The 25,568-nt window shown below is 40.0% G+C and overlaps 1 protein-coding gene across 3 annotated transcripts in view; it reads left to right on the top strand.

Moving 5' to 3' along the window:
• LOC149205025 (protein LATERAL ROOT PRIMORDIUM 1-like) overlaps window positions 1-25,568 on the top strand; it is a 141,218-nt gene that overhangs the window by 92,795 nt on the left and 22,855 nt on the right. The window contains exon 5 of one of the 3 annotated variants that reach the window (XR_016252403.1): window positions 83-131. The exons of 1 other annotated variant lie outside the window; for it this stretch is intronic. The gene's annotated coding sequence lies outside the window, so the exon portion shown is untranslated. Of the gene's footprint in view, window positions 1-66; window positions 132-25,568 lie in introns of all 3 variants that reach the window. One more of the 3 variants, XR_016252404.1, reaches the window with a different exon arrangement.

Here is a 25,568-nt window from a genome sequence, read left to right as displayed (position 1 = left end):
ATTTCTTGTTTCAAATAGAATTATACAACTGACTCGAATTTATCATATGTTATTTTGCTTCACAAGTTATACTTCATTTCAGGAGGAATATATCACAAATCCCCCATTTGGCTGTATCTTAGTGTGGAAAGGTATGGTGTAAAAGGTCTTCTCAAACTTTTCCTAATATTTGGTGAATATATGTTTTTCGTAAATATATGTATTTCTTAACGTTTAGTAAATATATGCATTTCTTAATATTAGCTTCATACACAATATATGAAGAATATTATATATGAGTTGTTTGGCAGCTCTAGTTTGTACGCCATTTGCTGATTTTTTCTTAATATTTTGAATAGGACATAAAAGCACAATTGGAGCTTGTTCTAATCACTGGCTGTAAGTTTAGAGCCTTACAAATATACCTAATCTTTTGTTAGAGAAATCAAAGTAATACTTAAGTTAGAGGTGACAAATATCCATAAGATATAAAAGTTAGTAATGTATTAAACTATTGTTGAGACAAAATTAAATGTGTTTAGGATTTGTAATAAAATAATTACAAGTGTAGTTTGAGTAGGCTTACCAAAGTTAAACGTTTAAGACAATAGTGTAATAAAACAATTATAAACCAACAACAATTACAGCTTGAGTAAATTTACCGATTAAAAATTTATATTTTTTTCTGAAATATAATAAGTTATAATATAAAAAACTATAATAGGTAAGTCTTCTTAAATTTTAATAATCAAATCCCCAGATATAATATATAGATCTTTTTAAATTTTAATTATCAATTTTTTGCTGCTGGAATGAGGTCCCTTGAGATCTGTCCCTTGCACCACGCATGGCTTTTACCTAAAAAAAATGAAGCTTAAGGTTTCTCCAAACTGCATGTATTCGCTGCATTTAATGAAGTGAATGATTACCCCCATGGGCATCCCCGTGCTGGGTCTAACAGGCCTCTTCACTTCAATCCATCGACATCGTTTTGGAGCACTTTACTGCATTTAGGGGTTTTATGGTTTTTAAGCCAGTTCCTTACTCTAAAAGATATAGTTAATAAAATAATTAGAAAAGTTTAGCTGTGGGACTGGGTGGTGGTTAGCACAATAAAATGTTATTTTTTTTACTTTATTTGAAATCTTATAGGTCTCCTCCACAATTACTCCAAAGAGTTATAGATTCAGGCCGTGATAAAAAATAAAAATAAAAAGAAATAGTCTTATGACCTCGAGATCCTACTCTGCTCGTTGATGGCATGTCCCAACTAATTACGGATTGAAACTTATCCAGGGTAGGATTTGTCAATTGTGCCATGCAAGGATAACCTCATCTTTATGAGATCAGAGGGGCATATCATTGGCTAGTAAGGTCCCTGAGTTGTGCGACGGTTGAGCGTCGGGCGAACGGGCGCACGCGCATGACGAGCGCGATCTGTGACGGTGCGAAGTGCGGTTGGCGACACTTGTGCAACAAGTGGTGCGACGTCCTCTTGAGTGTATTGCGACAATAATGTGACAATATGGAGGAGAGGGCGTTGGTTTATACGCACGGAGCGTGGAGCAATTGGTATGAAGGTCGACCTACAATGATTAGCAAGCCGACATACGTTTTGGGCATTCTGCGATATAGTAAGGGGTGTGCAAAGGCGTTGGGCAAGTCGGCTGGGTGCCAGACTTAGCCCCCACGCCTTGGTATATATTGCTGTATGTTGAGAGCATTTTGGCAAGCAAACAACCACTCATCATCTTCGCACAAAGAAGAGAAGTGCGCAGTTCTAGTGCGCAATACAAGAGGAGAAGGCGCAGTTTCATATGCGCCCATTCTTGGGCCAGTCGCACGGAAGGAAGCGTCGCACTTGGTATTGGGTGAAGGTGCGGGTAGGAGCGCCCGGTGGTTGGGTGAGGCGTGCACGGTGAACCTGTTTCACCCGGATTGTGCAACGACTTGGCGTGGGTGTCTTGGCGACTCGGGTGAGCGCCCGCCCACCGTGCAAGTGTGCACGAAGGTGAGACGGAGGTTGGAACCGGAGGTTGCAGAGTTGGGTAGGCGGTACTACATGTTGTTCACACGATTTGGGCATTTGTCAAGAGTTGGCAAGCGGGACTGCGTGTGGGCAGGAATACACGGTTTGGGCGTTTGCGACCAAACGAAGAGTGAACCGGCGAAGACGTGCGATGAGGTGAACGACGGGTTGGAGAGTCGTGCGGCGACCGTGCGGAGGTGCCGACGAGTTGGGCAACCGAGTTTGCCGAAGTTGTGAAAATTTGGCTAAGTATAAATTTGGGGTTTCCCAAGGACTTAGTTTGTACATTGTTAAAGTGAAGATTGTATAATATATTGATTCGGGCAGACTCATATTGCGGGGAGTTGTCCCTCCCTTTATACTGTTGTGCATTTCTCTTGGTTAATGTTGTTGATAATGAATGTGTATGGGTGTTCATTGGTATAAAGGCACATTAATAATACTTGGTAACGAAAATAAAACTAAGTATGGAATGTTAAGGCGTAGTCTACAATCGTAAGTATTGGTGAAAAGAAAACGGTTGGTAGTGCCGCACCTTGCTATAAGCGGTTGGAAGACTACCGCAAGTGTAGGGGCGTGATAGGTGGTATTAGAGCAGCTGATTCGGGTATTGAAGGTTGAAGCTGCTACACAACTTCACCAAAGTGAAGTTGGTATCAGAGCAGGGTTGCTCGTGACGAAGTGCAGGTGTGGGTACACTTGGAAACTTGACAGTTGATGACAGTGGAAGCAGGTACTTGCAGGTGAAGGAAGCGAGTTTCACATGCAAGTGGAACAAGGGCTGGTTCATGGTTGCAAGGAACTTGGTGAAGCTGGTGAGACAGGTTTAGCAGGGGTGAAGCTTAGTGCTTGGGCCAAGCTGAACGACAAGGCATGGCAGGTTTGGAAGAATGCGAAGGGAAGCTCTTGCTTACCTTATACAGGTTGAAGAGGTTGAAAGAAGAGAATCCCCGGATTCGAGATAAGCTTGAAGTCTTGGAAAAGAATGTTGAAGACGAATTTTTTCAACTTGGTTGGACAATGGAGCAAGATGAGGTTGCAAATTGTGCTATCAAGGAAGAGGAAGCCATGATGATTGGGATGTTGCAGACATGACCACGATGGAGGATGGACTTGAGATTGATCAAGTTGGACCAGGATCGTGCAGTTTGCAGACATGGATGGATGGGGATACTCACGTGGAGGAGCCTCATGATCATGATGATGATGTAAGTACTGTTGATACTTGTGTTTCATTTGAGCATTTGGTAGATGGACCATATGCAGGGAAGGGCAAGGCCAGTTTGCCAATGCAAGGGAGCATCTTACCATGGATGTCTATGATGAGACCTTGTATGGAGAAGCAAGGATTGTTGATTGTTGCAGAAATTGTTAGGGTTGTTTGTGACCTTATGGTAGAAGGTACAAAGGCCTGTGACAAGGGAGGAACATGATGATCGTTGTGGAGGAGTGGGTCATGTTTTAGTCACTTTGGCTAAGTGCCCGGCATGACTCATGGACAGATTGGAGGGCACATACTTGAGTTGCTTGGGTGGACTTCTCATGGCCGAGACCAAGAAATGATTTTGGTGGAACCTTCAGTGGGTGAGCTATGATGGAGAGACTCATGTAATTATGATATGCTTAGGTGACCGAGTTCACTAGACCGAAGATTGCAGACTTGGATGAGGATGACCGATTGTTGTGATGGATCTACTTGGTTGGACTACATGGGCAACTTAGTCATGGACATCAGGTTGGAGACATGGAGCATGGCAGTCTTATGCAGGGACATTATGTGGGAGCACTTATAGAGGTGTCACTTATGGGCATCCAATGAGGAGTGCCAAAGCAGGGATGTTGTGCAGATGGATTTGCTAGTGTGACATGGAGACTTATTACTTATGAGCTGATGGAGAGGTTGTGCACTCTTGTACAACAAGGCCATGGACTTGGATGGAGTTGTGAGCAGACTATGGAGCATTCCTACTACATGGAGAGCTGAGGCATCTTGCAGAGACCTTTGGGCCAAGACTTGTATGCTTGCTGAGGTGTTGGTTGGGGATGGTTTGTGGAGCTCATGATGACATGAGATTTTTGTGACTTTTGGGGACTTCATATATGGTGGACTTGGAGGATCTGATGCATTGAGGAGCTGAGGTCAGAGACTTTGATGCAGGATGGGGTGCATACTTTCAAGTACATGTATGGGAATGGCTTGAAAGAGTGACTTGATGGGGAGGATCGATATGAGACACTTTGGAGTAATGGAGTTGCGATGATGATAATGCCTTGGTGGAAACACTTGGGGCATGGGTTGAGCCAAGACTCAACTACTTTTGACACATGGGAGCTGATTGATCTATGATCATGGGCAGCACATGGATAGATGAGGCAGGTGTATACTTGTTTCTATGGAGACTTGAGGGTTGACACATTGCAGATGTGATGGAGGTAGCTTCATGGACTTGGATATGGCATATCGAGAGTTGGAGTTCGATGAGATGGTCTCTTCATATGGAGGAGGCACACATATGGATGATGTTGGGATCGATGTGGCTGATTTCATGTAGCACATTGACACCAAACATCATGGATAGCATGTTACAGATGAGATGAAGGCTACTTCATGGACCTGAGCATGACTTACACTTGTATGGAGATGGATTCTTGATCGAGTTGAGGATGTGGCAGGATGTTTTGAGAAACAACTGATGATGGCATGAGGATGTGCATTCTCATTGTTTGGACGTGACAGTTGGATTAGCTACCCAACTAGTTCAGACATGGGGGTCGACAGTGTACAGAGATGTGTTAGCATTGTGTTGGAGTATCATGGCAGCAGTTCACATGATGACACATGAGGAGGTTGACACGAGATGTTGCAGTGGGCATGTAGCTTGGATGGAGGGGCCAACCTTCCACGATGGGGAGCAGCATGTGGAGATTGTGACAGGGTGATCGATGATTATGGATTGAGATGATCTCTGATGGATGACATACCGATGAGGTGTATACCTTGGTATAGTGATCTTGGTGACAGATGGTTGCCGAGGCAAGACATGGTGGAGACGGTGGCTCTACATATGTTGTAGAGGTATTTGCAGTATGTGGAGGAGTTGACATCATGGATATTGATGATCTTGGTGGATGGCTACCAGGATGGTATGTTGTCGAGGACGACAATGATTTCAGGTGGAAGAGAATGTAAGGTCCTCGAGTTGTGCGACGGTTGAGCGTCGGGCAAACAGGCACGCGCACACGACGAGCGCGACCTGCGACGGTGCGAAGTGCGGTTGGCGACACTTGTGCAACAAGTGGTGCGACGTCCTCTTGAGTGTATTGCGACAATAATGTGACAATATGGAGGAGAGGGCGTTGGTTTATACGCACAGAGCGTGGAGCGATTGGTATAAAGGCCGACCTACAACGATTAGCAAGCCGACATACGTTTTGGGCATTCTGCGATATAGTAAGGGGTGTGCAAAGGCGTTGGGCAAGTCGGCTGGGTGCCAGACTTAGCCCCCACGCCTTGGTATATATTGCTGTACGTTGAGAGCATTTTGGCAAGCGAACAACCACTCATCATCTTCGCACAAAGAAGAGAAGTGCGTTGTTCTAGTGCGCAATACAAGAGGAGAAGGCGCAGTTTCATATGCGCCCATTCTTGGGCTAGTCGCACAGAAGGAAGCGTCGCACTTGGTATTGGGTGAAGGTGCGGGTAGGAGCGCCCGGTGGTTGGGTGAGGCGTGCACGGTGAACGTGTGGCACCCGGATTGTGTGACGACTTGGCGTGGGTGTCTTGGCGACTCGGGTGAGCGCCCGCCCACCGTGCAAGTGTGCACGAAGGTGAGACGGAGGTTGGAACCGGAGGTCGTAGAGTTGGGCAGGCGGTACTACGTGCTGTTCACACGATTTGGGCATTTGTCAAGAGTTGGCAAGCAGGACTATGTGTGGGCAGGAATACACGGTTTGGGCATTTGCGACCAAACGAAGAGCGAACCGGCGAAGACGTGCGACGAGGTGAACGACGGGTTGGAGAGTCGTGCGGCGACCGTGCGGAGGTGCTGATGAGCTAGGCAACCGAGTTTGCCGAAGTTGTGAAAATTTGGCTAAGTATAAATTTGGGGTTTCCCAAGGACTTAGTTTGTACATTGTTAAAGTGAAGATTGTATAATATATTGATTCGGGCAGACTCATATTGCAGGGAGTTGCCCCTCCCTTTATACTGTTGTGCATTTTTCTTGTTAATGTTGTTGATAATGAATGTGTATGGGTGTTCATTGGTATAAAGGCACATTAATAATACTTGGTAACGAAAATAAAACTAAGTATGGAATGTTAAGGCGTAGTCTACAATCGTAAGTATTGGTGAAAAGAAAACGGTTGGTAGTGCCGCACCTCGCTATAAGCGGTTGGAAGACTACCGCAGGTGTAGGGGCGTGACAGGCTAGGTTGAGAGGGAGAACCTCATATTTTACGAGATCTGAGGGGCATATCATTGTCGATACTGAGACTCATTAAGAACACTTATAAACTTCTCCTTTACGAGAGCAAAGGTATCGGGGTCTATATAGTTGGGTGCCGATTATAGAGGACATATTTTAAGGACTATATCCATGTCTAGTCCCACGGGACTGATCACTAGTTTTTTCCTTCCTATAAGTGGAGATGCTAAACAAGGTGCAAATACCCCTGTTAGAGATGCATAGGAAATTACTTCAGTGAGACTGTTCATTCTCCTGCTCCCTTAGAAGGTGGCCCACTTACAAGTGGCTACAAAGATGTACCCTCGCCAGTTGATTCTAGTGCAGGGATGATTCCCATTCTTGCTCAAGCAGACTTGACTTGAGATGTCTGCCATTAGATTTTTCTATTCAGCCTCTGCTGTAGCTCCAGCTGGTTATTACGAGGCTCCTTCCAGATTTTCCAATTAGTGCCCATCAGTCCCGGGTATTCTCAATAAGACATTGTCAAGTTTTTGCATTGGGTCAGTTACAATTATGGAGGTTAAAATGTATGTGAAAACAAAGTAATGTAAATAATGTAATTATGGGTACATATGGTTTATTATTTCTCAGTCAGTTGTATAACTAGAAGGAGTTATGTAATGAAGTAAGCCCATATTAATTGAGTTTGCCCTAGAGACTTGTATCATAGAGAATCATCTTTGATTAATAAAGTTTTCAATCCTTTGCCGCTAGAGACACTGTCAAGGTTTTACCACTTAAAGTCACTTGTGTATTAATGATGTGTAATTCAGTTGGTCAGTTTTATGCATTTCTTGCTTTGTATGTTTGAATGATTAATGACTCTACGGATACCAACATAAAAGATGTTTTCTGTTTCAAATCTACAACTATTTTGAGTAAAATGCGATATCATTCTTTGTACTAGGGTTTACTTAGTTTCTGTCCTTTCTCCCAGTGACTGCTTCTGTTTTTATTATATTTGGATTTAAAAGCAAACTGAGCACTTTGGAATTACCTCAACTATTCCCTCATTCTTGTTGTGGTACTTTCACTTCTATTGGCCTTTTTTGGTCACTCAAATTGTATGTCATTTTATCTTCATATATATTTCCGGGTTGTCTTTGAATGCTATTTTGATTAACTGTTTTTTAGAACTACAAATTTTGAGTTACAAGAAATAATTTTTTCCCAAAATACTGAATCCATTTAACAACAAAAATAATGGTTATTTTATTACTATATTCCGTCTCCTCCCTCACCAAAAATTTTATTACTATATTCTGTCTCCTCCCTCTCCAAAACCTTTTTTTCTAGTTTTCTAAAAATTCATTGGGATCACAGATTTAAATTATAAAATAACTGCAATTTAACCAAAACTTTTATTACTATATTCTGTACCCGTCCCTGCACCACCTCCCAAAAAGAAAACTGCTCCTTTTGAATATCTCTAACATTGTTGTGGCACTTCATAGTGCTCTTGGACTATTTTGGGGCCTAGGAGATTAAAAAAATTATTGTATTTTATTTTGCCTTTTCTTGTCCATCTGACCATTAATAAAATTATTATATATTATTTTATCTCCACACATTGTCTATGAATATTTCTAAGAGTCGTAGCAGACGATAAGTCGTGCTCAAGACAGGTATGGTGTCATCGAGTTCTGCATTACAGATAATAAAAAGAGCAATTTTAAAGTATTTTTTTTGGGAAGAGTTGAAGTGAATTAAAAATCAAAAGAATATCCAAATTATATCCTGAGATTATTCAACGTAAGGGATATCATTCAATGCATCACAATATCATAAACATACAAACTTCCAGTAGCTAAATAATATAATATTGTTTCTGGTAATTGGACAGACTTCCAAAAGCTAAATGATATATTATTGTTTCTGGTACTTTGACAAACTTCGAGTCGCCAAATAATATAACATTGGTTCTGGTAGATTGACAAACTTCCAGTAGCTAAATGATATAATATTGTTTATGGTAGTTTCGACGGCATCCAGATTCCAGACAATGGAGCGACCACATAACATACTTTTATTAGTCGTGCAAAAAATATCATCAACTACCAATCTTCCAGGAACTAAATAGTATAATATTGTTTGTGGTAGTATGGCGGAGTCGAGATTCCAGACAATGGAGCAACGAAATAACATAATTTTATTGCGGACGAATAAGACACCGCGATAGCGGGAGTATAAACGACATACCTTCAACAATGACAACATGATATTTTGATCTATGTTGGATATTAAATGTTGACTAAAGATTAAAGACCGTAGAGGGGGAATAATGGCGACGATAATTATTGCTCACTAGCACTACATACAAAAGACGCTACAGTTCGACAAAACAATAATTTCTAACAGGCGAGAAACGCCAAAAGCTAGAACATTTTTACGTATTACACTGATAACATGTCAAGCTTTTCCTCAGGGAAGCCTTGTTGGGATACTCCCCGTCATTTCTCTAGATTACTCAATGGTTCCTAATCAAACCTTGTGGTGCTGATTAGGAGGCCACGAGCCACCAAGATACTCAATAGAGAACGCAGTCCGCTGGTTAAAACGATGTGAGGAGTTTTGCATAAAGCTCAAATCACTCAACTACTCACTTATGTTAAGGCATTCCTTGTCACCCTTCTGCTATGTATTTATCCTCAACTACTCACTTATGTTAAGGCATTCCTTGTCACCCTTCTGCTATGTATTTATCCTCCACCTAGGAACATAATTCCCCGTACAAAAAACCAACAAAACTATGAAGCTCAAATCACTCAACCACTCACTCAACTACTGGATATAGTTTAGTTATTTGGAAATGATTTATACAAGCATTGATGGCAATAACTTATGGCCAACTATTTATTTATACCTTCACCTAGGGAAATAATTACATACATAAAAAAAGACAACAAAACTGATGACGGTTACTCAACAAACTAGGCCCAGAATATATACTAGTCTTAAACCCAGATCTATCAAGCACCTACAGTTATCAAATTTTTTATGTAAATTTTTTTAATCATTTAATTCTATTTCGTGTATTAATTCCTTCATATTAAATAATTAGATAAAATACATTTCAAGAAATTTGATCTCTCTTGGTGCTTTAGGTTTATTTTTACTGGATGTTGTCAAATACATAGGTATGTAAGTACTTATTTATTTTTGGCACTTGAACTTGAGAAAACTGTAGTTTAGCTTTAGGAAATTAAAGTGTAACTATTTTCAGTTTGCAATAAGGTCCATAAAGGGTCTATGAAATGAACATTGGTTTCTAACAACTTTTCTTTCTTGTATTGTTGTTTATGATGATTATGTTAGAAGGGACCCCTTCTCAATAAATTCTCTAAATTTTTATGGCCGAAATGAAAACCACTACAAAACATTTCATGATATACTTACATGCGTTTTGTAATTGAATAGTAATCTATTTAAACATATAGTACCCAATATAAGTCACTACTATCTGATTGTTTTCACAAATATTGATATTGGGATTGGGAGAATTGGACTTGAATAACTCCTTCACACCTATGTACAATATATAAAAGCTAAGATGACAAAAAGAATGACGAGAAAGAGAGTGTGAAAATTCCTTGAATGCAATAAACTAGAGATTCATCTTCTAACTATTAGCATTTTATTTGTCTTCTAAATTATTAGTCGACAAATAATGAAAAATACACTATTTCATTCTTCACAATAAAATCCCTGCAGAAATAGATGCATAGACACAAAATATAACACTGTTGTTTTTGGAAAATTATCCTTGGAAAAACTCCAAAGGGAAAACCAATGCAACAGATGAGGATTTTATTATTATTCTTCAACAATTCATGGGTACAATGATTTGCTTGCCATTCGGGAAAGACTTCGACAATCTTCTACTGGCAAAATAATTTGCAACACACCCTTGTCTCCCTCTGCAACTGATTTGACCTCTCCTAGCCTCTCCCACCACCTCTTGGAATTCGCACTTCATGCTGGAAAGACCTGGCTATGGAGAAATCGTATCACCTCCAAGCAAGTTGTCTAGCGTCCCTTTGTCTCTGAAACCCACTGGCTTTGCCTCCGGGACCTTGATTCGGCAACTGGCAATTGAAACGTGGCTCTCTGACAACTTGAACTGGGAAACCTAGCTAACTTGCATTGTTGTATTCAGCATCCTCTGAAGATGGATTCAAGCTCCTCTTTCTTGTCTCTTGGACACCGGAAAATATTGAGGAAAATTTCTTTGGACTCTTGCTCTCAAATCTCTGTTAAAACCCTTGCTCTAATGCTTTCCCTAGCTTCAATTGCGCCTTTGCTGAATACCTGCAACTAGGTAGTCGAATTGCTCAACTCATAAATTTTGTCTTGTCGAATCCCATCAATATGCTCTTATAATCTCTAGTTTGAGTCTCAACGACCACGATTACATCTCAACCAATGGCTAAGATAATCTTGACTTCACCAATAGAAGATTCTAGAGCAAAATTGAACTTCCTTAATTAATTCCCTTTAATTATCCACTTTTCCTATGTTGGACTTGGGAAATATTTTAATTATGGCTAATTAAGTTAATTAAGGCATCTCCAAGTATTTTCTTGCGAAACCTTTTCTGGTTTTGGAGATCTCATGTTCCTTGGCCTCTTAGACACAATTTGAGACTAGAACACTTGTCTACTGCTACCATATCCAAAAACTAACACTCCTTTTTAGTGATGAAGGTGTTCTCCACTATAGCCATTTGTTCTTTGAAGTAGACAAACTTAGCCCCCCCTAGGGCCTTCGTAGGTATATCAACCACCTGCTGGTCTGTGGGAACATGTTGTAGCTGAACTGATCCACATTGCTAGTGTCTCACATCTGTCACATCTTCAAGCTGAATTGACTCCCTGTCACTGGAAATCACTGTGAAGGAAATACATCAATTGCCACTGTTAACCATGCTACTGTGAATACTCTGATCTCATATTGTTGATGCCCGTGCGTTGCTACGACCACTGCAACTATGTGTAGTGATATCCTAAGAACTTAAAGATCCAAACTTCCATAGGGCATCTCCCTTTGAAGCTAGACTCCCTCTGTGGTCTAGGTGGAATTGGTGGCCACATGCCTATTCCACTAGGATGCCCACCACTGTTTCTTTCAGTTCCTTAATTGTAGCAATGTTTACTATTTTTGGTAGCTTTTAGGGTCCTAAACTTCTGGAGCCGTTTTGAGTCCCTAAACAATGTTTTTTTGGAAAACGAGTAGACTCATGTCTGTTGTTGCAAGTTGTAGTCCTTATTACCCACTGCCTATGGGTTGTATGCATAGGAATTTTTTTTTTCTCCTCTATGGTCCTTAGTTGGCAGCCAACAACCCCTTGTAGCTACCAGATAGATCGATGTGCCATTGTCTTTGCCACCTGAGCGAACCAGGTGGTCCCTCACGCATCTGTTATGATCGTATGTTTGAAGGTGGGTTTCCTGACCCCAAAGGTATGGATTTTCATTGGTGTAGTTGAGTGATTTTGCTTACTTATCATGGACACTTTTGGGCATGGATCGGTGGTGGGATTCTACAGAATAACATAATTTTATTGTTGACGAATAAGACACAGGGATAGCCGGAGTATAAACAACATACCTGCAACAACAACAACTTGATATTTTGATCTATGTTGGATATTAAATGTTGACTAAATATTAAAGATCGTAGTAAGGGACTACTGGCGACGATAATTATTGCTCACTACATATAAAAGATGCTACAGTTCTTCGACAAAACAATAATTTATAACAGTTGAGAAATACCAAACTCTAGAACATTTTTACGTATTACACTGATAACATGTCTAGTGATATTTTCTTTTTTTCCCTAGGGAAGCCTTGTTGGGACACTTCGTGTCATTTCTCTAGATTAATCAATGGTACCTAATCAAACCTTGTGGTGTTGATTACGAAGGACACGAGCCACCAAGATACTCAATAGAGAACACAGTCAGCTAGTTAATACGACCTGAGGAGTTTTGCATAGAGCTCAAATCACTCAACTACTCACTTACAAGATATAGACTAACTATTTGGCGATGATTTCATACATGCATTGATGGCAATAACTTATGGCCAACTATCCACGGTGCTTTGAACTTTTAGTGAATGGGTGTACTATTAAGGCACTCCGTGTCACCGTTCAACTATGTATTTATTCTCCACCTGGGAACATAATTCCATACATCAACAAAAGACAACAAAGCTATGACAACTACTTAGCAAACTAGGCATAAGGCTCAAATTACTCAACCACTCACTCAACCATTGAATATAATTTAGCTATTTGGTGATGATTTATACAAGCATTGATGGCAATAACGTATGGTCAACTATGTATTTACATCTCCACCTAGGGACATAATTAGCTACATCAACAAAAGACAACAAAACTATGGTTTTTACTCAACAAACTAGACCCAAATTATATACTTGTCTTAAACCCAAAGCTATCAAGCACCTAGACTTATCAAATTTTATGTTAATTTTTTTAATCATTTAATTCTATTTCATGTAATAATTCCTTCATATAAATAATTAAATAAAATACATTTCAAGAAATTTGATCCTTCGTGGTGCTTTAGGTTTAATATTTTTGGATGTTGTCAAATACATAGGTAGGTGAGTAGTTATTTATTTTTGGCACTTGAACATGAGAAAACTGCAGTTTAGCTTTAGGAAATTTAAGTGTAACAATTTTTAGTTTGCAATAAGGTCCATGAAGGGTCTATGAAACGAACATTGGTCTGTAACAACTTTTCTTTCTTGTATTGTTGTTTATGATGATTATGTTAAAAGGGACCCCTTCTCAACAAATTTTGTAAATTTTTATGGCTGAGATGAAAACCGCTACAAACACTTCAGGATATACCTACATGCATTTTGTAATTGAATAGTAATCTATTTAAACATATAGTATCCAATCTAAGTCACTATTATTTGATTGTTTTCACAAATATTGAGATTGGGATGGTGGGAGAATTAGACTTGAATAACTCCTACACACCTATGTACAATATGTCAAAGCTAAGATGACCAAAAAAATGACGAGAACGAGAGTGAGAAATTCTTTGAATTCAATAAACTCAAGATTTATCTTCTAACTGTTAGAATTTTATTTTTCTTCTGAATTATTATTTGGCAAATATTGATAAATTCACTATTGCATTCTTCACAACAAAAACACTGCGGAAATAGATCCACACATAAAATATAACATCGTTGTTTTTGGACAATTGTCCTTGGAAAAACCCCAAAGGGAAATCCAATACAAGAGATGAAGGTATTATTATTATTCTTCAACAATTCAAGGGTACAATGTGTAAAATCTACTGGTAATGCTCCGAAAATATTCTACTAGCAAAATAATCTAGAACACACCCTTGTCTCCCTCTACAATTTATATGGCCTCTCCTAGCCTCTCGCACCTCCTCTTGGAATTCGCACTTCCTGTTGGAATCCGTAGTTCTGGCTGTGGAGAAAGCGTACAACCTTGGACTCACCTCCACGCAAGTCGTATAGCCTTCCTTTGCCTATGAAACCCACTCGCTTTGCCTCCGAGACCCTGATTTGACAGTTGGTAATTGAAACGTGGTTCTCTAATAAATTGCACTGGGAAACTTGGCTAACTCACACTACTGTATTCAACCTCCTCTTTCATGTCTCCTGAACACTGGAAAATGTTGAGGAAAATGCCTCTAGACTCTTGCTCCCAAATCTCTGCTTAAACCCTTGCTCTGATGCTTTCCCTAGCTTTAACTACACCTTTGCTGAATACCTGCAATTGGGTAGTCAAACTCTTAAACTCATAAATTGTGTCTTCTCCAATCTTGTTGATATGCTCTGATAATCTCTAGTTGGAGTCTCAATGACCACGATTACATCGCAACCAATGTCTAAGATAATCTTGACTTCATCAATAGAAGCCACTAGAGCAAAATGGAAATTCCTTAATTGATTCCCTTTAATCAACCACTTTTCCTAAGTTAGACTTAGGAAATATTTTAATTATGCCTAATTAAGTTAATTAAGGCGTCTCCAAGTCTTTTCTCGTGAAACCTTTTCTGGGTTTTGGGATGTCGTGTTCCTTGGCCTCTTAGACACAATCTAAGACTAGACCACCTATCTGCTGCTATCATATCCAAAAGCTAACACTCCTTTTTAGCGATGAAGGTGTTCTCCACTATACCCATGTTTTCTCTGAAGTAGATGAACTTATCCCTCCCTAGGGCCTTCGTGAGTATATCAACCACCTCCTGGGCTATTGGAACATGTTGTAGCTGAACTGATCCATGTTGCTGGTGTCTCACATCTATGATACCTCCTTTATTCACATCTTCAAGCTAAACTAACTCCCTGTCATTGGAAATCACTATGAAGGAAATACATTGGCTACCATTGTTAACCATGCTACTGTGCATACTCTAATCTCGTATTGCTAATGCCCCTGCACTACTGAAACCACTACATCTCTGTGTATTAATCTCCTCAGAACCTAAAGATCCTAACTTCCATAAGGCATCTACCTTTGAAGCTAGACTCTCTCTGAGTCTCGATCTCCCACTATAAATAACTGGGAAATCTCGTTGGCTAGAACAACACCTTGCTCTCTGCAACTGGCCAATTCACAGTGCCTATATCACTGCAACTAGTTTCTTAACTGTCTCTCGAGTATGTGACTACACCTGGTTCTGGCTTTTCAACTATCTCTCGAGTATCTAGTTGTGCCTGGTTTTGGCTCTGTACCTATCTCTCCAGTATTTGACTACGTCTTGTTGCCACTGAACTTGTGTACCTCCCGTATTGTTGGAAAATAAAAAAGGCAGTAAATCATTTCTTGATCTTGATAATTACTTGTGATGTTTCTTATTATTACGATTCATTATATCTCCTTTCTTTAGTTCATCAAGCAATTACCAAAAGCAACAACACGTAAAAACAAAGAATACAAGATGTAGGCACATGCCAGGGAAAAATCCCCTTCGAGGGGAAAACCCAGTCAAAGTAATTCTTCCTTTGAATAGTATTCTTTGAGACTCTTCACCCTAGACCAAGACCAAACCTTCCCTCCAAACCAAGTCAACCTCCGAAGATTGACTCTTCCCAAAATTTTGATTTTCCTTGACTCCTTAGACTCACCCAAACTCGCATTTACTTTGGCTTCTTGGCAACATACTTTCCCAGCTACCTATTTCGCACTTCTTCCCAACAACAAGATTTTCACACTTTGCCAGTAGAGAGAATTTGAACTTGATGAGAAGTGACGCTACAAATGAATTCGATGTGCTTCCTTTTATAGCCTTCTTGTGGGGTATGTTACCCACCACTTTGTGGGTGATATCCTAGGAGAATTTTTCTTCATGATGAGCCTCATTCAGCAGCCAACCGCCCCTTGATGCCTCCTACTAGCTCGTTGTGCCATTTCTCTGCTACTTGAGCTAGCCATGTGGTCCCTCACCAACCTGTATTGATTGTACGTTTGAAGGTGGGCCTCCTGAATCTAAAGGTATGTCTTGTCATTTGGTAATTGACTATTGGGTTTACTTATCATGGGTACTTCTGGGTATGGATTGATGGGGATATTTGGCGGAAAGAGTGGGCTTAGTTTGTGCTCATGTCCCCTTGATCTCTTTTGGTTGTTACCCTTGGATCTTAGTCCTGTGGGATCTCCTTTATTGACCATTTGGTTCTAGGGTGGTACTACTTGGGAAAACCCAACTTTGGATGCATGGTCCCACTCCTTTATCTGGACATATTACTCCCTATCCACTCACTATACCCCCATTCATATTTTCTCCCACCTGGGTCCACATTCCCATTCTGGGTCCACATAGGGCTAGCCTCCCTATCGCCTTGCCCCCACCTTGGGTCAGGCCTAGAATGATGCCCCAGAGGTTGAAGCAATTAAAAGAAAAAATGAAAAGCATAAATGGCCACATTTAACAGGAAATTGTACCACAAAATGCAAAATATGGTCGGGACAAAAATAATTAGCATGTGGGCAAAAGCCATTACATGAGCTCTACCCCAATCATTGGCCATCACCCTAGTTTCATAGGCACTAGATGAGCCTCCTTTATCATTCAGGGACCCACGATTGTCTGAACATTTGGAGGGCAATGAACCGCCCTACCTCAAAAGGGGTAATCACTACTATATTATACACTTCATGCTTTTGTCCTTTGAGCCCCGAGCAGTTAATTATAGAAAATTCATAAAAGGCAAAAGGCATATAAAGAAGGGTGGAAAAATCAAGGCCGGGGCACCTCATGTACCACGATTGCTCCCTCCTATACATTATATACCCAGGTATGGGCTTCCCCTTATTTAGCTACCCCTCTGCCCCATTATGTGACCCAGGGCTACCACTATCATTCCCTATTCCATCTCACTTATTTGTCACTTGCCACCCCCATTAGAAGGGTGTACCTTGGACATACTATCCCCTCTAAGGGTTGAAACCACCAAATAAGGTACCTAGCTAACCCCCTTTGGAGCTTGGAGACACTAGCACATGCCAAAGCCCAATATGGAAGGGCATGCCATTATGAAGTGCCCACTTTGTTATCCATGGTCTGTAAGCTTTTTTACCCAATTATTCTAATGACTGGTTGTATTGGAAGCCTAGGGGACGCATTGGATCTTATGCAAGATTGCAAGTGGTTTCCATTTAGGTTTGGCTACCCCATATGGAATCCTGACCCCCAAAGGTCCACATTGGTACATGTAGGGTGTGCATAGAGAGCCATGGACCTCCACAACAACAGACAACGCTCCACAGAACTTCATGGATGTTCAGAGACTACTAGCGATCCACTTTTGGAAGATGGTGACATGATTGGTACATTATGCCTAGTAGGACCCCACAGGAGCCCCACACTCCTGGCAGATGCCCTAGCACTCGTACGATGTCATGGAAACATTCGTTCCACCACTTGGACCATTGTAGAGGATGTACAGGCATCTCCGATCCATATGGAGACCCATGGGGTCATTGATGTGCCCGTAGACCCACTGAGAACACCAGAGGTCTACTACTTGGAGAACAAGGGGCCAACCCCTTGTCCATCATATTCCGAGGAATATATTCCTCAATATGGCACTTTAGGATGTTATTGAGCCTTTAGAGGGCCCTACGACATGCATACATCATTATTTGGCTCCTTGTGAGGCTTGTTTTTACATTATGAGCTAGTATGGTGGGCTTGTCACCATTAGCAGTTATTATTTGCACATTATTTTATCTTTAGGGGCCCTTAGGCTAATTCGAACTCACTAGGAGGCTATATATTGATGTTAGATACATTCATTCGTATCATCTCTTGACTTGGGATCTCTCTAATCATAGAGAATTTTCACACATTTTCCTTGGTGGATATTTTTGGAGATGGATGAATTTTGATGTATGGATTTGGGCTATTTCTTTTGTCTTGGAGCTTTATTGAGAAAAAATGCTGGTTGGATATACTCTATAACGTTGTAAGTAAATTTTGATGCTATTATTATTTTTGCTGCATACTGATAAAATTAGGGCTAGTTACTGCATTATCAAAATGTGGAATTGAGCATGTTTTAGCTAATTTAATGTATGGGCTAATGTTATATGAATGAAATGTCCTAGAGATTTATTTATCTCGAGAAGCTTGCATCATTTGCTTTGAAGTATAAATGCTTGAAGGTCACTTTTCTTTTCTTTCTCTCAAGATTGGACGAAGTTGACTTTTTGGGCCTTCTTGATCAATAAACCAGGTTCTTACTCATCATTATCCTTGAATCCAGATCCCCAAGTGAGCTAGGCATTGATCCCTCAAAAAGGGTGATCATTTCGACCCTCTTTTAACCATTTTCCCCTTTTGCCCAAGTCTATCCCCATTAGGTCACCTAGGGCATCAATTTCCCGGGAATTGACCCAAGGAAAAATTTCGATGTCTTATAGGCTACTATGCTGGTGGGTCCCCTCCCTCTCCTCCAAATTTGAGGCAATTCTAACAATGGAATCTCCGGGAATCTCAAGCCTTAGCTCTAGGATCGAATTGTGCCTAGGCATCCCCAAGGCTAGACTTCAATAGGATCAATTCAACCTTTTGAAGAAAGTATTCTTATTTGGTCCTTTCCCCTCACCTTGTCCAGAATAGGAACATCATTGGTTGCTACATTCTATCCCCGAACCTGGGCTAGGTCCACTTGGCCCCGTGTGGTCCCACCTCTCAATAAAGACTATTTGTCAAGGACCATTTGGGAATCCAAGATTCCCAAGGATTATAGGGATTGAGGAACTTGTTCATAAGCCTATCCTTTCTCCCTCAACCCTCCAATCCTCACACCTTATCCTTGGTGGACCAAGTCCCTTGCTTAAAGAGCACGCAAGCTCCATTCTTCACTGCATCCTTGGGAAAGGGTTTTCAGGGTCACTTCTCACCTATCCATTGACATATACTTGACAAGTGAATCCCTACACTACATGCACTCCTCCCATCTGTGAAAGTCCATAAAGAGCAGAGAGACTTAGCTATGGTGACAGTGGGCTAAGCCTCCATAGTTTCCCTTAACCTAGTAGTTGTCCTCTTAGGAACCCCTTTAGGTCCCCTGTTGGTTTGAGTGGTAACAAGGTCAAATGGGTCCTTAGGTCGACATGATGTGGAGGTCCCATAATTCATATTTGACTCAATACTTAACCTTTTTACATGATTCAAAATCCCAAGAAGGGTCTCTTTAAATGTACAATATCTCTATATACTCGGAATAAATCCTAGAAGTCCTCAACGGGGACTTTGACCTAAAACATGGTGACCAAAGCATGAAACCCATGCTTTAATAAGTCACAACAATAATAATAAAAATTCTTTTCTTTATTCTTTTGACAAGTACATTACATAATGACTCAAGTACATTATTGAAGACCGAACATAGTTACTTTTTCCAACACTCTCTCTTAACTAGGGAGGTATTCATAATGTACATAGACAATGGAAGATCTCAAAATATATGAACCATGAAGAACTTTAGGCACCGTAATGCCATGGACAAGATTCCTGACCAAGGCAATCTATCCAAACAGTGACTCAATAGTTTAGGCACTGCAATATCAAGGACTAGATTCCTGGCTAGGGCAATTTATCCAGGTGGGACTAAGATGGACTCAAGCTTTCAGCCCCTCTAGGTACCATCAGGCTTACTTGCTAACCATCAACCCAAAATTCCAGGTGTATATCCAAAACAGAGCTCTTTGATTAACATCACCTTTCCAAACTCTAGACATCAACACAATGTGCCCGTCAGATGTCCTCCGAGGCAATGCTTCGCTCACAAAGCCTCAACACCCCTTGATCCAGCAGATCAAGAATAACCAATCTCTCCCAATCAAATTGATTGGTAACCAACATGCTTTCATTCGAGAGATTCACCTGTACAAACACAACCCCAATCAATAATATACTTTCACATGTACATAATCAAATACAAACCTCCAGGGTCTTACAGACAACTTGATGTTGCTTCTCAACTTTCCATAGTAGGATTATCAACCGAATCTTTGACAAAAGATTCCTCAATCATATGTTTTCCTTCCTACTCATGGAACAACATATCCTTCGAAATTCATTCTTCAATTAACACCCTCCCTCTCAACTAGGAAGAACCTCTTTATCTGGATTCCCTCTTAATCTTAGGGAGATCTCTTCTATTGATGCTTCCTCCAGTAGATCAACTTCTTCCTTTTCGACATTGGAGAATCTTTCGTGGATTTGAACCATTTCATCAGAGTTATTGTCATCCCCATCATGCTTATCACATCAATGAACATCTTCACCAAGTTGAAGATTGTGTACCTGCACAACTTCAATAGCAAGTACAACCAAAACTATAGAAGCATGATGTTAGCCATATCAGAATCACAGAAGCATTTCATATATATATCAGATACCCAAACTTAATTAGAAACAAGAGACGTATACTCTTCAACATCTTGCTAGGGACTTTATACACCCTAGACTCCTTCATAAGATCATTCATTCCATCTAGGGTTTCCATGTGTCTTCCAAAGGTATGACATACCTTACTACAACATATATCAAACCCTAGAAACAATTTAAAACAAATATAGATCTACAAATCATCTTTCTTTCTTTCAAAATACATATGTCAAACTTCTCACTAGGGATCCACACAACTCCTAGCTTTCATACAAAACAAATCAATCAAAGTCAATCACAACTTAGTCATTAACTTTACCAGCTTTCACTAGGGTTAGTTCCAAAACCCTGGATTTTTCAATCAACCATCAATCAATTACTAACATGACTCGCTACTACTAAGGTTAGTTGCAAACTCTAGATTTATGAGCAATCATCAGTCTCAACCAAAAATTCAAATTTTAACAAACCTCTCACACATCTCAAGTTATCATATAGTTAACATTCATTAGAGATTTCTATTTCAGCTAAGGTTCAACTCCAACACCCTAGAATTCACCAAACTTTATGCCAATCTCAAATCACCATATTCCAAAGATTTTACTTTGACTAAGGTTTAATTCCAAAACCTTAGAATTTCATTTTCACAATCTCAAAAATCATTACATACATAGATCTCAGATTGTTACATCTCACACTAGACAATGTCACTACTAGGATTTAACTGCCAAACCCTAGAATTTTCAATTTCAACAATCATCTAATAGATTTCGGATTGTTATATCACACATACATACTAGACAATTCTAACTTCACTAGGGTTTAGTTATAAGACCCTAGATTTTCAGATATCATCATCCTAGAATCTCAGATAAGGACTTCCATTAAATTCTAAAATTCATGACCATCAATGACTAGGTCAACACATCTAGGAATTCATAACCAAAAGGACATATCTATATATGCCTAGATTTCATCATGATGCAAATATATTTCATATCATGTGTTAGTCAAACCCAAGTTCACAACAATATCAAATAAGAGTTCGACACACCATCATTTCGATTAGAAGGGTTACACACATATCAAGTAAATAAATTCTAAGACAATATAAGGGACTTGCTCACACATTCCACCAAAACCTAATAAGCTAGGGTTCCAATGTAGAACACACATTCCACCAAACCCTAATGATCTAGGGTTCCAATGCAGAACACAACAAACCCTATATTACCAAAACTTCAAAGGTTCCAAGATTTTAGACCTTATCACTCAATCCTAACAAGTTAGGGTTTCCCGATCACACCAAAATGCCAAACATGACTTCATCAATAAGACTTCAACTAGCATTTCACAAAATCCCTAAGCAGTTTAGGGTTTCAGACACTCACATTAGCATACCGTTTCGGTTAGGGTTTTCTAGAACTTGTCTAGGGTTCTATATAGTCAATCAAAAATATGAGTGGGGTGGGTAGATTTATCAAGAGATGAATCACCCAAACAAGAATCACTAAGGTTTAATATAGCTAGTAGAAACAGAGTTAGTAATAGATCATCAAATGAATAATCCTTTCAATCAAAGTAATCAAAGCATACCTTTGTTTCTTGACTAACCTTGTCTTGAGAGATCCTCGTTTCGGATATTTTCCCTAGTCAAGGAAATAGAGGGAGAAAGGTGATTAGTATTTAATATAATCAAAACTAAATGAGTACATGAACCCAAAACTGAAAAGACATGAGATACTTATCTTTGAGAATTGTTGGGAGTTCCCTCCAAAGCTTGAGGGAAACCTACAAACTTAAAGCAATACAAAAAATGTCTTTTCCACAGATATGTTAAAAACCTCTCAATTCTAAAACATATAAAACAAGCTATGTAAAGCAAATGACTTAATAGTGTAAGTCCCTAATGTTAGATTCTTCAGGGTTGAGTTTCTTTGAGTCTCTTTCTTCAGCAAAGTTGGCTTGATCTCTTCCTCTCTTCTTATTCCTTGGATTCTCGGGACAGTCACTCTTGTAGTGACCTTTCTTATGACATTGATATCACTCTATCTTAGACATGTCAACTTTCTTCCTTGGTCCCTTCGATCTCTTTCCTTTCTGATGAGAAACATAAGCGTTTGATACTCCTTCAGGATTGGTAACCATTGAGATCCTTAATTCTTCTTGACTACATGCGGTCCAAAATTCTTCGCAGGTGGGAGCTACCTTCCAACTGTTGAGACCTGAAGCAAATGCACCCCAAGAGGGTGGCAATCCTAATATAGCAATGATCACCAATTCTTTGTCCGAACAATCTCATCGATGGGCGAAAGATCATCCCTAAGTCTAGCTACCTTTACAAAGAAGGTTGGCGTAGTATCTTCTTTAGTCATTTTCGTATTCCTCGGCTCATTCTTTAAACTTGCTACTTGACCAATGTAATAGTGAACAACTTCGACAAGGCTTCATACATTTCTTGAGCATGATTGATGTTGGCTATGAATGGGATACGGTTGTCTTTTATTCCTTCTACCATCAGAGTCATAGCCATCAAATATAAATCCCTGAACTTTTCTTTTTCGACATCAATGCCTTCTTCTGTAGGCTTCTTTACATTTCGTTGTATCAAGTCTGGCACCTTCTTCTTCTCGAGGATTAGGTGAATCCTCTTCTTCCAGGATTTGAAGTTAGATGTTCCTTCAAGCTTGTTCTTGCCCTTGATAGAGTTACACATCTTCCTTGAATATAATAGATTCTTTCCCTGAGATAGTGCCTATGAATGGATCTGCCTTTTTCTTCTTTTTACACCAAAACTCTGATACCATGTTGGAAAATCAGAAAGGCAGTAAATTTTTTCTTGATCTTGATAATTACTTGTGATGTTTCTTACTATTACGATTCTTTATATCTTCTTTATTTAGTTCATCAAGCAATTAACAAAAGCAGCGACACATAAAAAAAATGAACACAAGATGTAGGAACATGCCAAGGCAAAACTCCCTTCGAGGGGAAAACCTAGTCAAAGTAATTCTTTCTTTCAATAGTATTCTTTGAGACTCTTCACCCTAGGCCAAGACCAAACCTTCCCTCCACACCAAGTCAGCCTCCAGAAGATTGACCTCTTCCCAGCAACTTCGACTATGAAGCAACTTTTAGCAGCTAATAGCGTCCGGTAGCAGTCCAACTTGGAAGACTTCAATCTCCCAATCGAGAGCACAAAACAGAGAGAGGCCACTACCAAAATTTCGACTTTCCTTGACTCCTTAAACTCACCCAAACTCGCATTTACTTAGACTTCTCAACAACAGACTTTCCCAAGTACCCACTTCGCACTTCTTCTCAACAACAAGATTTTCACACTTCTGCCCAGTATAGAGAATTCGAACTTGATGAGAAATGATGCTATAAATGAATTTGATGTGCTTCTTTTTATAGGCTTCTTGTGGGGTTGAATGGGTCCTTAGGCTGACTTGATCTTCTCTTAGGCCAGCATGGTGTGGAGGTTACATAATTCATATTTGACTCAATATTTAACCTTTTTACATTATTCAAAAGCCCAAGAAGGGTCTCTTTAAATGTAAAATAACTCTATAGGCTCAGAATAAATCCTAGAAGTCCTCAATGGGGACTTTGACCTAAAACATGGTGACCCAAGCATGAAACCCATGCTTTAATAAGTCACAACAATAATAATAAAAATTCTTTTCTTTATTCTTTTGACAAGTACATTACATAATGACTCAAGTACATTATTGAAGACCGAACATCGTTACTTTTTCCAACACGTATCACGATTGTTCCTCCTGCTACTATTAACTCTTGGGTTCCCATAGCATACGTAATGATCCATATGAGAAACACAACAATTGGATCTGATCTACTGATCAAGTGCTCCTTGGCTAGATCTAGATCTCCTATTGCTTCTCGCTTGGACCCTGCCCGATTGACATACACGAGTATCATACTCTTCCTCCATTTGAGGTAATGTTGCATTGCAAACATAACAAACTCATCCTCTAATCTAGAGGGAAAGCCATCAATCTCTGCCAAAGTTGTTGTCTGCTTCCCCTTCTTGTTCTTCGTTCTGTTTGGATATTGGGTGACGTAGTGACCAAACTTAGCACAACCGAAGCACTTGACTTTCGATAGATCCTTCTTTTTTTCTCTTCTTTAGAGTTTTGTCCTGGGATGGGACTTTTCTTCACTTTTCCTTTGCTTGTAAGAGAGGTATTTTCTTCTTCCTTCTCTACCTCCAGTTCTTGCCATTTGTGCTGGTAGTACCATCTATGATACTAAGCCTCAACTCCTCCTGATTGAAGTCACCCCATAGGCGCTCCCAATTAGGAAGTGTGTCTTGCCCAAAAATCACTCAGACAAATTTACGCCACTCCTTGGTAAACCTGTTGAGTGTAGTGTGCACCAACTCACTATCTGATGGTTTCTTTCCACCAATTGCAAGTTCATCTCTGATAGCATGAATCCTAGTGGGATAGGAGGTACTGTTTCGCCCTTTTGCATCTTGACTATCCTTAGCTTCTCCTTGAGAATCATTTTCCAATTCTAAGATGGATCCTGGTACAACTTCATGATAGCATCCCACATGTCCTTCCCTATCGCCTTTTCTGCGATATGTGGAACAATATGGTCCCAAACTCTGCCTAGGACTATCCTCTTGGCCATGTCCTTCCTGTAACCATGTAACAAGATATGATTTGCTGGTATAGCTATAATTGTTGTCGCAAACTATTTCAAGCAATGCTCTTCCAAAAGGAATAACATTCTGGCCTTCTAGATGCCAAAATTGGAGTCTCCATCCAACCTATCCTGATCTTTGAGTCTTGTTGCGGCCATATTCTCTAGAAACTGCGAAACTCAAAAACTGGAGAAGTTTACCTCACTTCCCCAATCGGAAAATCACTCTAGAAACGCTATGTTTCCTTTGGAAAACTGACTCGTCCTTCTTCTGCAAACTTACACTCGGTATTTAACTTGTACTAGATCCTGCACCCCACACTAGATCGTGCAAATCACACTGACAATTGTGAAATTCTTTCAGAATTTGTTTCAACAACTATACTGCCACCTTTTGTCTTCTGAAGCTATTTGCACTTCCTCCAACAAATAGGTTTGTCAACTAGAAATGAAATTACTGCTTTAGACCTACTAACTGGGTAAACAGGTTATTCTA

Source organism: Pinus tabuliformis, chromosome 1_2 (assembly GCF_031772625.1).
Source record: "Pinus tabuliformis cultivar Carrire ecotype Pingquan chromosome 1_2, CPIR1, whole genome shotgun sequence".
Lineage (NCBI taxonomy): Eukaryota > Viridiplantae > Streptophyta > Pinopsida > Pinales > Pinaceae > Pinus > Pinus tabuliformis.
Note: the sequence above shows the minus strand (reverse complement) of the source record. Positions and strands in the feature narration are given on the sequence as shown.